Genomic DNA, 13873 nt, shown 5'->3' on the forward strand with positions numbered 1-13873 from the left:
TATCCAATCCTGAAACACTATAAATTGAAGCGGATAAATGGGTACTCCCACCTGATTGGCTGAAATTGGTAACCCACCTGAAAAAAAGAGCTGGAGCGACAGGGAGGCCGCTGTTACTATCAAAATATAGTGCATTAACCTTAAAAAAGATTTTTTAAGTTTACCCTACCTTTAAGGCGAGGCACATAATGCCCTGGTTGCTCAAGTCCAGCAGGAGCTGCTCCACTCAAGCATGCACTTGAAGGACATTTGTGTAAACGAGCTTGCTGGCTTGGGCAACGTTCCCTCGAAATCAATCAAAATAAAGAAATATGATTCCTGCCGGAGTCTGAGGAACAGAGTTGGGCAATTGAGAAAAAAAAAAAAAAAAAAAAACGAAAACTGTTCTTTGAAGTCAATACAAATACAGGACTCCCCCCTGCAAACCTGGTTATCTACAAGCTCTCTTCGTTTTCCCTCCTGAAAGTTTACTACTTCTCCCAATCTCTCTAGCTTTGATGAAATGTTTTTATTGTTCCGTTTCCAGCTCAATGTGTCTTTTTCTGAGAAAGTTATCCCCAATGGGACAAGTCTATATTGGAACATAAACACTAAAAGAACAATTGTCTCTCTCAGTCTCAGTACTGATATTGTTCTCGGTGGCTCTCCAATCCACTGCACCCCCACTGTTCTCCTTCCTTTCTGTGATTTTCTCCATTCTCTCAAAAGTTCCCATTCGCTCAACATCACAGCTGGCTCACCTCAGAGCCTCCATCCCTCTCTCCATCAATCCATACCAAATGGCAGTGATAGGATTTAATACAAAGCACGATTTGCCATTGTCATTCAAGGTTGATGTACTGACCAATGTGACCATAACAATAAAATAATTGTGTGCTAACACAAATATACAGTAGTGTGGGAGCGGTATGGTGCTGTGTTACTCTCAGGTTGAACGGACATACATTTAATGCAGGGTGGGGTAATAGGCTGCTGGTACTCCTAACATGTCGGGGCAAAGCTATTATAAGCAGCGTCAGAGTGAGACACGGTACAAAAGTGATGCCCAGTGCTGTGAAATGAAATCCAGCTCCATCATAACCTACAATTGCTTTTTAAATGGAGGATGGTCGTTTCCCAGTGTTTAACCTAATGCAATAAGGTCACCATAACATTAGGCGTCACAAATACGCACAGACTGATTGGCTCTTCACATAATGTCAACCAGTTGAATAATTATATAAAATTACAAACTTAATTTGCATAGAAACTTTCATACACAAGAGATAGATTAAGGCACATCACAATTAAGGCACATCACAATACTCCCCCAAATACAAATCTGATATGGGGTTATAGGGCAACTTTTGATATTTGCATGCTAGCTAGTCCATATCTAAACAATATCAGTTTATTTAAATTTTTATCATATAATTCTATGGACATTTCCAATAAAGTTGGACGTTTTGAAATGGTGACCCAACTGGTAACAGAATGGAACTGCAAAGTGATGACATCACTCCTAGACCTACCTAGATGTACACTGCTTGGACAGTACTCCAAATGAAATATTGGCCTATAAATTAACATTGTAAATGTCTAGAATTCAAAACCACATATTCTTTGAAATGCTCTGGAAGCCTCCCGACGGTAAAATGTTAAATTAAATGTGTATTGATGATATTTGTTTAAAGGGAGTTTAGCTGAGTACAACAGGTTGGACCTCTTTTCAACTCCTGACAACACAAAACTGCTCAAGTAAATGTTGGAGGGGCCGTTTTAGCTCATCAAACACCCTTTTCTAACATTAATAAAACAGCTGTATCGTTTATGAGAATGCTAAATTATAACATAAGTATTGTTTTTCACATTATCTGAATACACAGCATTATAAATTATCTGTTGCCCTGCCTTTAAGAGATATACATGAGGAGCTGCTCATAATTTCAAGGACCCCCAGGTTGTTATGCATTATACAGAGCAGCTTGTAAGGGTTCATTTCGTTACTATAAATCATTTAGCTGAGGATCCCCTGGAACCCGCTGAAGGATTCCTGTTTGTCCCCGGATCCCACTTCCAGTGGTATAGAACCAAATGACTCAGCTCCTCCGCTGCAGAGAGGGCAGGCAAGGCCTTGCGCTGTCAACCAGGCACTCCCTCTTATCCACAGCTGGCGTTCAGACATGTCTTGGAATTCAGAATCACAATGCCTTGTCAAAACACAAACACACATCTGGAGCTGTTTGGCCAACAGCCTCCTCTGTCCTCTGACCATTTTCCCCTCGACATTCACTGGTAATTGAAATAGATGATGTGAGATGGGCCACCTCGAAATACACGGTACATGTTAGACACCTACACACAGTACACAGTGGCTTTTGTTGCAATTGTGGTACAAATGTGTGGAAATGCTCACACATGCTTGCAGATATGTACATTGACAAATAACCCAGGGCCATGTCTGTCCTGGATGTGGCAATTTACATGGAGTGTGAGGGACGAGGGTGGAGTTCATGTCCCCGGGGAGTGGACACACAACGTGTGATCATCGTTCAGCCATGGTTCTCCCTACGCATCATTCAGGAAAATGCTTAAAACGGCGGCCTGTCCTTGACTCCTTATGGAAAGGTATGGCTGTCAAGGTTGCTCACCATCATCACAATATCACACAGTAGTTAACTGAAAAATACACCGCGATATTTAGAACAAATAGCATTTTGATCATGCAGGTTAATTGAATTAAATATTTTAAATGTATTATTAAATAATGGTGATATTGATTTGAAGTAATGCCGCCCAGCCATATCCCACAGTGTACGTTTCTCATTTTCATGAGAGCGCTGTTGAGAAAACCAAATCTAAAAGGACATCCAGGTGATACACTATGCAATTCTGTCCAATGAAAATGAAAATTAAAGAGCACACAGCAAATATGGAGGGGTGTAAAATACAATGAAATTACTGCAGGTAGACTATTAATGTTCAACGGGGATGAGGCACATGCTCTCAATGTCACTATAATTCATTACATTTAGTGAGTGCAAACGACCTGAAATCAGATTTCCTCCCCTAATGTGCAGTAAATTAATGAGCAATAAATACCTCAAAAGGCAGCCACTCTCTGGCTCTGCACCACTATTAGTTAATAGTTCAGTAATGAGATGATGTGGGGAAAAAAGGGAAACTAAATATATTACCTGCAGATATGTATAATGCAAGATGATGTATTATACACACCAAAATCTACCCATTCAATTCATTGTTTAACTGTAAAATAATTCATGGTAGTTCATTTAAATAAAAGTTATACGAGGCGGCAGTGGCTCGGGAGGTAGAGTGGCCCAGGGTTACTGTTGAGGTGTCCATGAGCAAGACGCTGAACCCCTATGCTACAGATGAGCAGGTTGGTGTGTGTGTGATTGAATATAACGCACATTATAAAGCGCTTAGTATAAAAGGCGCTATATAATGTAAGTGTACCCTTTATATATAATTAACAATATCACTGCGAGTCTAAAGCGGTTGGACTGGTTTTTATCAAATAGTAATCTCCTCAAACAATGACAAAAGCATGGATTCCTGCATGCCACAGGGGTGAGTACAGTCCACTGTCAGCATGTAAAAGCCTCACCCTCTGGCATCAGGATGACAGCTACTCCTATCCTGCGGTTCCCTAATCCCTGGCTATTCTCTGGCCTGTCACCTACTGTAGAGCAAGAACCCCGTCTGGTGAAGTGGATGGCTAGATGGACATGGGATTGGGGAGGGATGATGATAGACAGATGTGGGAGAGAAGGGAGAGAGAGAGAGAGAGAGAGAGAGAGAGAGAGAGAGAGAGAGACACAGACAGACAGACAGACAGACAGACAGACAGACAGACAGACAGACAGACAGACAGAGAGAGAGAGAGAGAGACTGATGTGAGATGGATGGAGGGATGGATACAGTACTTGAAACGGACCATTGAATTAGAATTTCAAAATTGTATTAGATGTATATCACCCATAAGTAATTCGGGAGTGGCTTATTTCGGTATCAGCCGGTAACACGCGGGAGTCTGTCCCCGTTACAATGCGCTAGACCCCTGGGAGATGGACTGCTGAGGTGGAGCGCCACACCTACCATCAGCTCCCAGTACTTGCCGCACAACTTGCCAATCCGTGCTACTCATACGCTGAGTTGGCGGTGCCCGGAATCGAACCCATGACCTTGCGGTACAAAGGTGAGAGCTCTACCGACTGAGCTACCCGGGCACCCATAAGTGGAGAAAATAACCACACTTTTAGACAGACTGTGGATAATTTCACAGGTTATAGATGACAGGCAGCTAATACAAGCTTAAAATACAAATAAACAGCCTTTGAAAAACTTCTTAGGTCTTGGTCTTGGCCTTGAGCTCTAGAGGCAAATAAGGTCACTTATCGTTGTGACCTGGTCGCCTAACTGACGACAAGGACCACCAGAGTCCTTGTGGTCTAACTCCTGCCCGAACTCCTTTCCAAGTGTAGAAGCTGCGGTTCTACTCCAAGTCTCTCTCGGGTGACTGAACATCTCACCCTATCTCTAAGGGAGATACCAGCCACCCGTCTGAGGAAACCCATATCGGCGGCTTGCACCCGCAACCTTATACTTCCGGTCATTTCGAGCAACTTCCGAATATATATATATTGACGGTGATGTCATAGTTTGTCACACTCCCCCTCCTCATTAGTGTTTGCACCGCTCACTTCGCACGGGTGCGATTTTTTCATATATGCAGCGACCTACAGAATATATTTTGACCAACAAAAACTGAAATTCATCTCTGAAAACCAGGTGTTTTATTGTTTGAATCTATATAAAATGTATAAAACAAACTATAGGCCTATTTATTTTGTGTAAGGCTTTGATCTATCTTTCAAATACACACATCCAAATGACTAAATCCAGTGTGCATGTAGACTGAAAAACGGGTGTGGACATTGTGAGAAGATATTTGCTACTTCTGATATAAATAAGAAACAGCTTGTTTTTCAGTGAAAGGTTCTTGGAGTAAAAGATGCTCCACAAACAGCTTTGATCTCAGTGCAGCTACCTGTCAGGCACAATGCTGGTTGGTACATAACACATCCTCCAAGCAAAGCTGCTGTGCCTTGAGGAGCAAAAAAACAAGACGTGCATTGTAGTTCATCCTCTTCCTTAATTGGATATCATATCAAGTGTGAAATGCAGTAAACAAACAGGAGTGTCCGGATTTCTTGATTTGATAACACAAGGGATGCCATTCTTACTTCAATTATAGACAGAATGTGCCTTGTATCATAGAAATAATTTGTATGCGTTACTGACTATGATAAAACATGGTGAGACTGACTATGAATATCAATTTGGCGATATTGGGAGGGAGGGGGGAAATGTCGCCTTCGTCATTCAAATTTCAAAATGAAACTTTTACAGAGTGTTTCCGAGCCCCCCACTGTGTGGATCTACAGAGAGATGGCTCACTGGTTTCATTAAATGTTTAAATGTCAACCTGCAGGCGGCTGCAGCCAGAACCTTAACTCATTGAGTGCCTATCCCGAATTAGTTCGGGATATATTATCGCATCCCAGAGTGCCTATCCCGAACTAGTTCGGGATATAAAAAAAAAAAAAAAAAAAATTGAAAAATTCTTTTTTGAAAATTTTTTTTTGGACCCCATCAAATCTAGTGAACATGATTTCAATCGCGATTTTGCATGTTCCACCCCCATACAACCCCATCTAACATACAGGGCAGCCATGTTTGTTTACATAACATGTAAAACATAATGGCGATTATCTCAAGAATGCCTGAACGGATTTCCAATCGGATTTTTTTGTCTGAAAGCTGTGAACAAACTGCACAAATCCACTCCAATGCAATCCAGGATTGCATTGGATTTTTTAGAGCTCATTCTTCTCTGTTTTTTTCCCATGCATGAGGTGTGCAAGGTTTAATCATGGCTAAGTTGACGAAAATAAGGCTTCTAAAATGCTTGGTAGCCAATAGCTAACTTCATCCTCTTCCTGTACATGCACAAAGGAAAGTGTTCAGGCAAGTCATGGCTGCAGGGCTTCTGCATATACCAGCATATCTCTATGGGATTTTCTATGGCCACTGGGCGCCCTCTAGTGGTGACTAAGGTGGCACTAAATGAGTTAATAGGCTCACAATTACTGACTGATATTATAGTTTGACTGAAACCACAAATTGTCAGTATAAAAAACGCCAACATTGCACACAAGTGAATGTCAAATGAAAATAAAAGTAGAACGTAGAAAATGATACATCATTGACATAGAAAATACCAGTAATGACTGATGATGAACGGCTTATCCCCACTCAGACCAACAGTATCCGTATGTGTGTCCAGAGTTTGTGCACGTGCATACACCATTATACACGCCGCTTACTGCTACTGACTGGCTCTGGATAATACAAAATATATAGAATGTCCCCTTTAAAATGTTCAAATGTATAAAAATGTTTGGGAAATAGCAGATCTACAAGTTCACAATGCGCATTGTGAGCTTGTAGATCGGCTAATTTCAAATGACCAAAATGTATGTATACAGGCTTGAAGTGTTTAATGTATGTTTTGTAATAATAATCAATCTACAAACTAACTAGTAACTAAGGTGTTCAAATAAATGTAGTGGAGTAAAAGTACAATATTTGGATCTGAGATTTAGTGGAGTAGAAGTAAAAGTATTGAAGAATGGAAATACTCAAGTAAGTACAAGGACCTCAAAATTGTACTTAAGCACAGTACTTAACACATCTGGTGCCAACCCCGAGTTTCCCGAGTTTGAAAAGGTACCACCCCTGTGCCAACCCCGAGTTTCCCGAGTTTGGGCCGTTTAAAAAAAAATAAAAAAAAGAATTAAAAGATTATTTTTTTTCAAAAATGTTTTTTGGACATCCAGAAATGTATTAGGCATGATCGCGATCGCGAAATTGCATGTTTAACCCCCATACCAACCCATTCTTTCAAACATGGCAGCCATGTTTGTTTACATCTGAAGAAAACATAATGGCTGGTTAATCATGAATGCCTGAACGGATTTCCAAGCAGATTTTTTTGTTTGAAAGCTGTGAACAGTGTGCACACACGTGGTGCATCATCTAGGCATGGGCGTGCACGATCCGTGCACTATAAATTACATGGAAGTCTATGGAGACCATGGCATCGGAGAGAAAAAATCATTGCAACTTAAGTGTTAAGTACATGTAATAGTTACTTTACACCACTGGTTGGATAGTTTTGCTTCTACATGTGTGGGAAAGCATGAGCCAGGGTGCAGAGCAGTTCAACTAAGCAGCGATTGGAGTGAGAATGCAAACCAGTGTCTGTACTGCACCAAATCACCTGTTTAGTTGAGATTAAATAATTTGTTTGTTTTTCTTTTCAATGTAGTCTGCATTTCTAGCTGATTGTGATTATGGGTTCAGAGTAAAAACAAACAAAACGCATAATACATGAATTGATACATGATAGATACATACCTTTTAATCACCCATATATCGAGACCCCTGGTACCCATATATGGAGATCCATGTACTGTATATGGAGATATGCTGTGAGAGCCCAAACATGCTTATTCAGCTATTCGTTATGTGAAAGTCCTATGATTTCTATGACATCTGACATTATACCCTTTTATGCCCATACATGGAGATCCCTGTCTGTAGAACCAGCCACACAGATATGGGCTGTCTTGGCCATCTGTCTTGGCCATACTGTATATGGATTATTTTAGTGTGGTATGTGGCCGATGTGGCCTCCATATTATAGGCATTCCCTAATGAAGTCCTGTTAGATATGGGCATAATATTGATGACATCAAGGAACTCCATATATGGGCATAAAAGGGATTCTGTTAGTGTTACATCACGGTGAAGCCAGAGCGTGATATCAGAGCGGCAAACCAATTCTGTTAACCCATTTAGTGCTCCAGACATGAACGGGTTAAATGTCCACTGCCAGCGTGCCTCTCGCGGGGCTCCATACGCCTCCATTGTCTTATTTTGAAGGCCAGAAGTCCATTGCGTAAACACTTCCGGGTTGACGTCATGACGTCATTCAACGGGAGCGGTCGTCACCCCATGCGGTTTCTAAAATGGCCGATCGATGCCTTTGTTATTATGTTTTTGTAGCGAGAATCTAATGCCATCCTTGGCTTTAAAAGTGTTGTTTGGAGAAAATGGACATTAAAGATGAGATTCCCTGTCGGCCTCCATGTTATGGGATTACTATCTTGTGCACGTGGATCCGTGATGATGATGAATCGGCGAGGCCGATCGTGCCAGGACCTTCCGCCGGGCTATTGGGTAGGAGAACCGGTGTTACTCTATATACAGTATTTTACGCGAGTATACTCGGGATCGGCACTCTAAATACTTGAGTATTTTTCACGAGTATACTCGGGATCGGCTAGAAATGAGTTAAGAGTGGTTCCCCTGACATCACAGCTGTGATGTCACATTGATGTGTCAGGGGAACCACAGTGTCAGGCGTGACCTACAGAGATACGCGGATAGCCAAATACGCGGACAAGATGTGCCGGTTTTCATAGTTAACTGTGACCTACGGTCGCAATTAGTTGGGGTATTGTCAGTGTAAGTGTGGAAGACACTTCGAAGACACTACTAAAACTACGTTTCTCTCAGACATTCCTCCTGGGAATTACAAATGTTCACATTGTGCTCAGTGCAGCTTCACCACCAAGACCAACTCCTTTACTCATCCTCATAGTGGCAAGATAATGTCCATTCGTGGAGCCATTACCTGTGCCACAACCTATGTTGTATACCTGATTAAATGTCCTTGTGGATTAGCTTACATAGGGAAAACCAGCAGAGCTCTTCGGACTCGAATAAGTGAGCACAGAAGCAACATTAGGTGTGGTGATATTCGTAACCCTGTAGCTGCCCACTTTAAAGAAATGGGTCACAGTATCTCTAGTCTAAGGTACTGGGGTATTGAAAAGGTCAACAGACCTCCTCGTGGTGGTGACCACAACAGACTTCTGCTACAACGCGAGGCCTTTTACATTTATTCACTGAACACTATGGCCCCTCACGGCCTTAACGAGGAATTTGACATTAAACCATTCTTAGGTTAACTTTTTGTTTATATTTATTTTTATTCTATACTATATTTTGCATTATTTTGTGTATTTTGTCATTGTTTGTTTTGATGCCCTTCTTGTTCTTTCCTACATTTACATTTATACATTGCTATATGCTGTACTTTTATTATTGAATGGTGACATTTTGTAGACCTTGAGTCACTCAACACAATGTTTTGCTTTTCTGTGCAGTTTATTTATTTTTATCACTCTGCATTTTGGAGAATTTGTCCCTTTTATAACCCCCTGAGTCCCTGATAAAATTTGTTATATTTTACCTTACAGAGGCTTGCCATTGGTCACTGCAGCCTGTTACTGTGGTAATGTGAGGGGGCGGGGTTACTGAGTTTGCAACATTGTGATTACATTGTGATCAGCTGGGTACATTCTACTCGCCACTTGGTGTGCCTGTACTTAACATGCCATTTCCCTGTTTGTCGCCATGCCTGACGAAGACCTTTAGTGGTCGAAACGTTGCAATAAATTTATGCCTGGGAGCTATTGACGGTGTGCGAGCCTCCTTCTTTCTACTTGAAGACACTTCGTTGCCAGCTGATGAGCCATAGGAGGTACAGTAATAGTAGGCTACCATAACATGCAATCCTTTCAAGTCATGCTGAATAAATATTATTGTTGCACTGTCAACCAGCCTGGCATAACTAACAAGATTAAAGTCTGAAACATTCTTCATGCAAGTATTGAAACGTAACAGAAGGTCATAATAAGAAGCTCCTCCCATGCTATTCTGTAATAACTGGTCATCATATTCTATGTTTAAACTTTCTCACAAATGGATGGTACCCATTACGGATGGGAACACATTTTTGTGCTTTTACCCCTCAGGCTGGGAACACATTTTTGTGTAGTACAGTACATGTAAAGTATGTAGCAACATATATATATATATATATATATATATATATATATTTTTTTTTTCTTTTTTTTTTTTCTTTTTTTTTTTTAGGTCAGGCCCTTACTTTTGTACTTTGAAGTAGGTTGATACCATTGCCTATACTGTATGCCACATTGCTAGTAGCATGCAAAGAACAGTCAGGAAAACTTGATCTCCCTGACAAAAATAAACAAGCTGTGAGGTGAAAAGGGACGTTGGAAATCAGGCAGAGTCAGGTGATCGTCTATTGAAATTTCCAAAGGAAAACGACAATTTGATAACCCATGACAGGAGAAGCATATTAAATTGGGGAAGAGCTGGTCCCTGTATAATGGTGGGTGGTTAACTGACTATGTGGAACATTGTACACACAATACACACTATAATGCAGACATGCAGGTTAGGTTCATACACACGCATTAGGGCTGTCAAAATTGAGCAAATAACATTTGAATATTCCTTCTAAAAATATCTATTGTACAAATAATACAATGAGAGAGAAGAGTTTTACGTTTGCGGCCTATGGACATGGACATTCAAGTGAGTGAGCTCAGCTATGCTGTGATAAACATGGAACAATATTTTCCTCAACATGAAACGGGAAAAGATAATCAAACCATGTACTGACCAAAAGAAAATACAAAGTATTTCCAAACGGACATATAGATTTATTTTCAAATTTGGAATATTTGTTGACAGCCCTAACGCAGACATGTCACGCACGCGCGCACACACACACACACACACACACACACACACACACACACACACACACACACACACACACACACACACACACACACACACACACACACACACACACACACACACACACACACACACACACACACACACAGAAAGGTGTATAATTTGAATCATTCGCTGTGTGAACATGGTCCTCTTCATTGCACAGTTGAAGCTAACAGTGGAGATGGATAAATGGATGGATAAATGGATGGATGGATGGATGGATGCAGATTGCAGACCCTTCAGTCATCCATCTCTGTCTAATCAGTTTACAGTCGGCCTCGCACAGCGAGTTGTCGTTCCTGATCGACAGAGAGAGAGATAGAGAACGAGATACCGTAGCCTTGTTAAACAGATGTGATTAATTCTCTTGTGTCGTTACATTTATTATGTTTGTAAGGAATAGCATTAATGTGATGCCTCTGATTAAAGCCCCCCCCCCCCCATCCCCCCTCCGCCACCACTGCAATCAGCACACAGCTGATAATGTGTCGTTAGATCATTCAGAGGTGACTGGCTCGCAGGGTGGATGTCAACTCTCATCATCCGTTTATGCTCTCACCGTTTACCATAGAGCTGCGTCGGGTCGAGCAGGTGTTTCATTCCATACCAGACATGTGAACCATCTATAGCAAGAGTTTTCACTCTCGGCTGGTGGATTTGAAACCAATCTCCTCTGAACTGTTTCAGTCGGTTGTTGTGGCTTGACATTGACAAGAACCTTGTTGTCTGGAGATGTAAAGGATGATTAGTTGCTGTCAGAGCTGCTCAGACGTGGTATAACTCTGGAGGATCGACAGTGTGAGGGTCCAAGTGTTTGTGCGCGCATGCAGCGAGTGCATGATTGGGAGGTGGTTATTGTACGTGCGTATTGGTGGGTATTGTATACACACAGAAATTGACAGAATATTCACAATTCCTGTCAGGCTATGACATGTGAATTTCTATGACATTAGGCTATGACATTACTGAATTTCCCCCTTGGGATAATAAAGGTATCTATCTATCTATGTGTCACCAATGGTTTAGTGTAGATTCCAGGGAGTGGACAAACACACACACACACACACACACACACACACACACACACACACACACACACACACACACACACAGTTAATCTTTAAACTCTGAGTGTAAAATAGACCAATAAGAGCACATATTTTGATTATTTTCCCTCTCAGATTTAAATTAACACTCTGGGGTTTACTGTGTAGGCTGGGGCACTGTGGGGCATGTAGCGCAATGGGAATCCCGTAGGGATTATTTCAAATTACATAACCTGTTAAACACGCGCGTCCTGTCAGGAGGACATGGCTTTACATTTTCTCTAGGTAATCCCACTGAGTAGAACCTCAGGAGGAGAGGAGAGGAGAGGAGAGGAGAGGAGAGCCAAACGGAGGAAGTGAGCGAAAGAGCGAGAGAGAGGGGGAGGGACAGACAGGCAGACAAATAGACACAGAGAGATGGAGTGGGAGAAAGAGAGAGAGAGAGAGACAAAGAGAACAATCCCAGATTATCTGGTTCTTGACAGAGACATAGTGAGGAGCAGTGCCTAGGGGAGAGATGCGATAACCCCAGAGACGTGGAGAGACACAAAGGGTTTCGCCTGAAGCATACATACCCATGCCCACTACTCTCCTGGAACAGGGCTCTGAGCCAGCCACTCTGAGCCAGCCTCCCTCCCACCTCAACCTCTGATGTCTCATTGGCATTCAGCCGCACATCTGCAGCCAACGGCAGGCAGACGGACGGACGGGCGGACGGACGGACGGACGGATCTAAAGTGCCGCACAGGCTCGGCCACTATAACGATTCTACAAAGCTAGCCAGCTCCCTACTGCCAGCTTACCTGGCACAGAATCACCTGGTGCAGGAATCATAAAAAATACAAGAGTTGGCAAGTGGATGCATGGAGGTAAAAGGGCTTGGCTGCCAGGCTTTGCACCACCAACACTGTAAAATCCTGAGTGGAACCCTATTCTGGGCATGTCATAATAGACGAATATTTGGCTAAAATAGGCAAACCTTCTGTGAAAATAGCTGATCTACTAGCTCACAATGCATTCCGTTGAGACACATTGTGAGCTTGAAGGTTGACTATATATATATATAAGAGATTTGAGGTTTTAGAAGAAAAAAAGGAGGGGGGTACAGATCCCCTGTGGGACCTCTTTCAATTAAGTAAATAGGGTTTAAGTGTTTGACTTACAGGTCCATTTGGTTGTACAATATGTGCACTCTCAGAGATACAAATTGACAAATGAACAATGAGGATTTTATCGTGCAGGAGGGAATAAAAGGTTAAACCCTGCTATTAATAAGCATTTATGTGGGTTTCAAACAATGCTCATTGCTATTGAAAATTAGGTAGTATTGACTGAGTAGCTAAATAATCAATGCTCGCAGTGTCGCACAATCTTATCTGCTCCGCACTCCTCCCTTGCTGCAGCACTGTCTATCTATGTCAGTGGATCTCAAACATGTCAAGGACTCCCAAATAGATATGTATTTGGCTACGGACCCCAATCTGATCTGCCAGGAAGAGAGGATTTGTGTTGTTTTCGTGTGTCTGTGTGTGCGTCTGTGTATAGCTGTTCGATCTCTGATCGACGTGAAACTGTGCACACACACTCCCTGGAGGCCAGAGCAAAAACTATGCTTGAACTTTTTCACATTGGCCAGTTATAGCGCCACCAGAAGGCCAATTCTTTACAAAACACACATAATCCTTCCTACAGATTTTGTCCAACATTGCGCAAATCGGTACACATTATCTCTATAGTCATGTCAAGACAGACCTGTCGATTTTTCTGATTGGCTAAGATTGACTTCTACTACCAGGCCTGGCAGAGACCTGTGCTCAGAGGAACACATTTTTCTAGTTCCAATTATTATTAATTTATATTTTTCAAAAGAAATTAGATCTACCAACCTGTCATGATGCTATATTAACACATTTAGCTGGGGACCCCCTAGAACCCCCCTCAAGGAACAACTCGTCCATCTTTGCCATTACTGCACCACAATATCCACACCATGATGAGCTGTTGTCAGCCAGACAGCAGCTGACAGACAGCAGCCCTCCAGCTCTTTATGGCCTCCTGCGTTTATGTCTGTCCAT

At 41.9% G+C, this 13873-nt stretch overlaps 1 protein-coding gene across 1 annotated transcript in view; it reads right to left on the minus strand.

Moving 5' to 3' along the window:
* The window catches only part of magi3b (membrane associated guanylate kinase, WW and PDZ domain containing 3b), a gene marked incomplete at both ends in the record, with an annotated part of 266704 nt that overhangs the window by 232060 nt on the left and 20771 nt on the right, over positions 1-13873 (minus strand). The window lies entirely within an intron of this gene.

The sequence above is a fragment of the Nannobrachium achirus genome (genome assembly GCF_963921795.1).
Source record: "Nannobrachium achirus genome assembly, chromosome: 6".
Lineage (NCBI taxonomy): Eukaryota > Metazoa > Chordata > Actinopteri > Myctophiformes > Myctophidae > Nannobrachium > Nannobrachium achirus.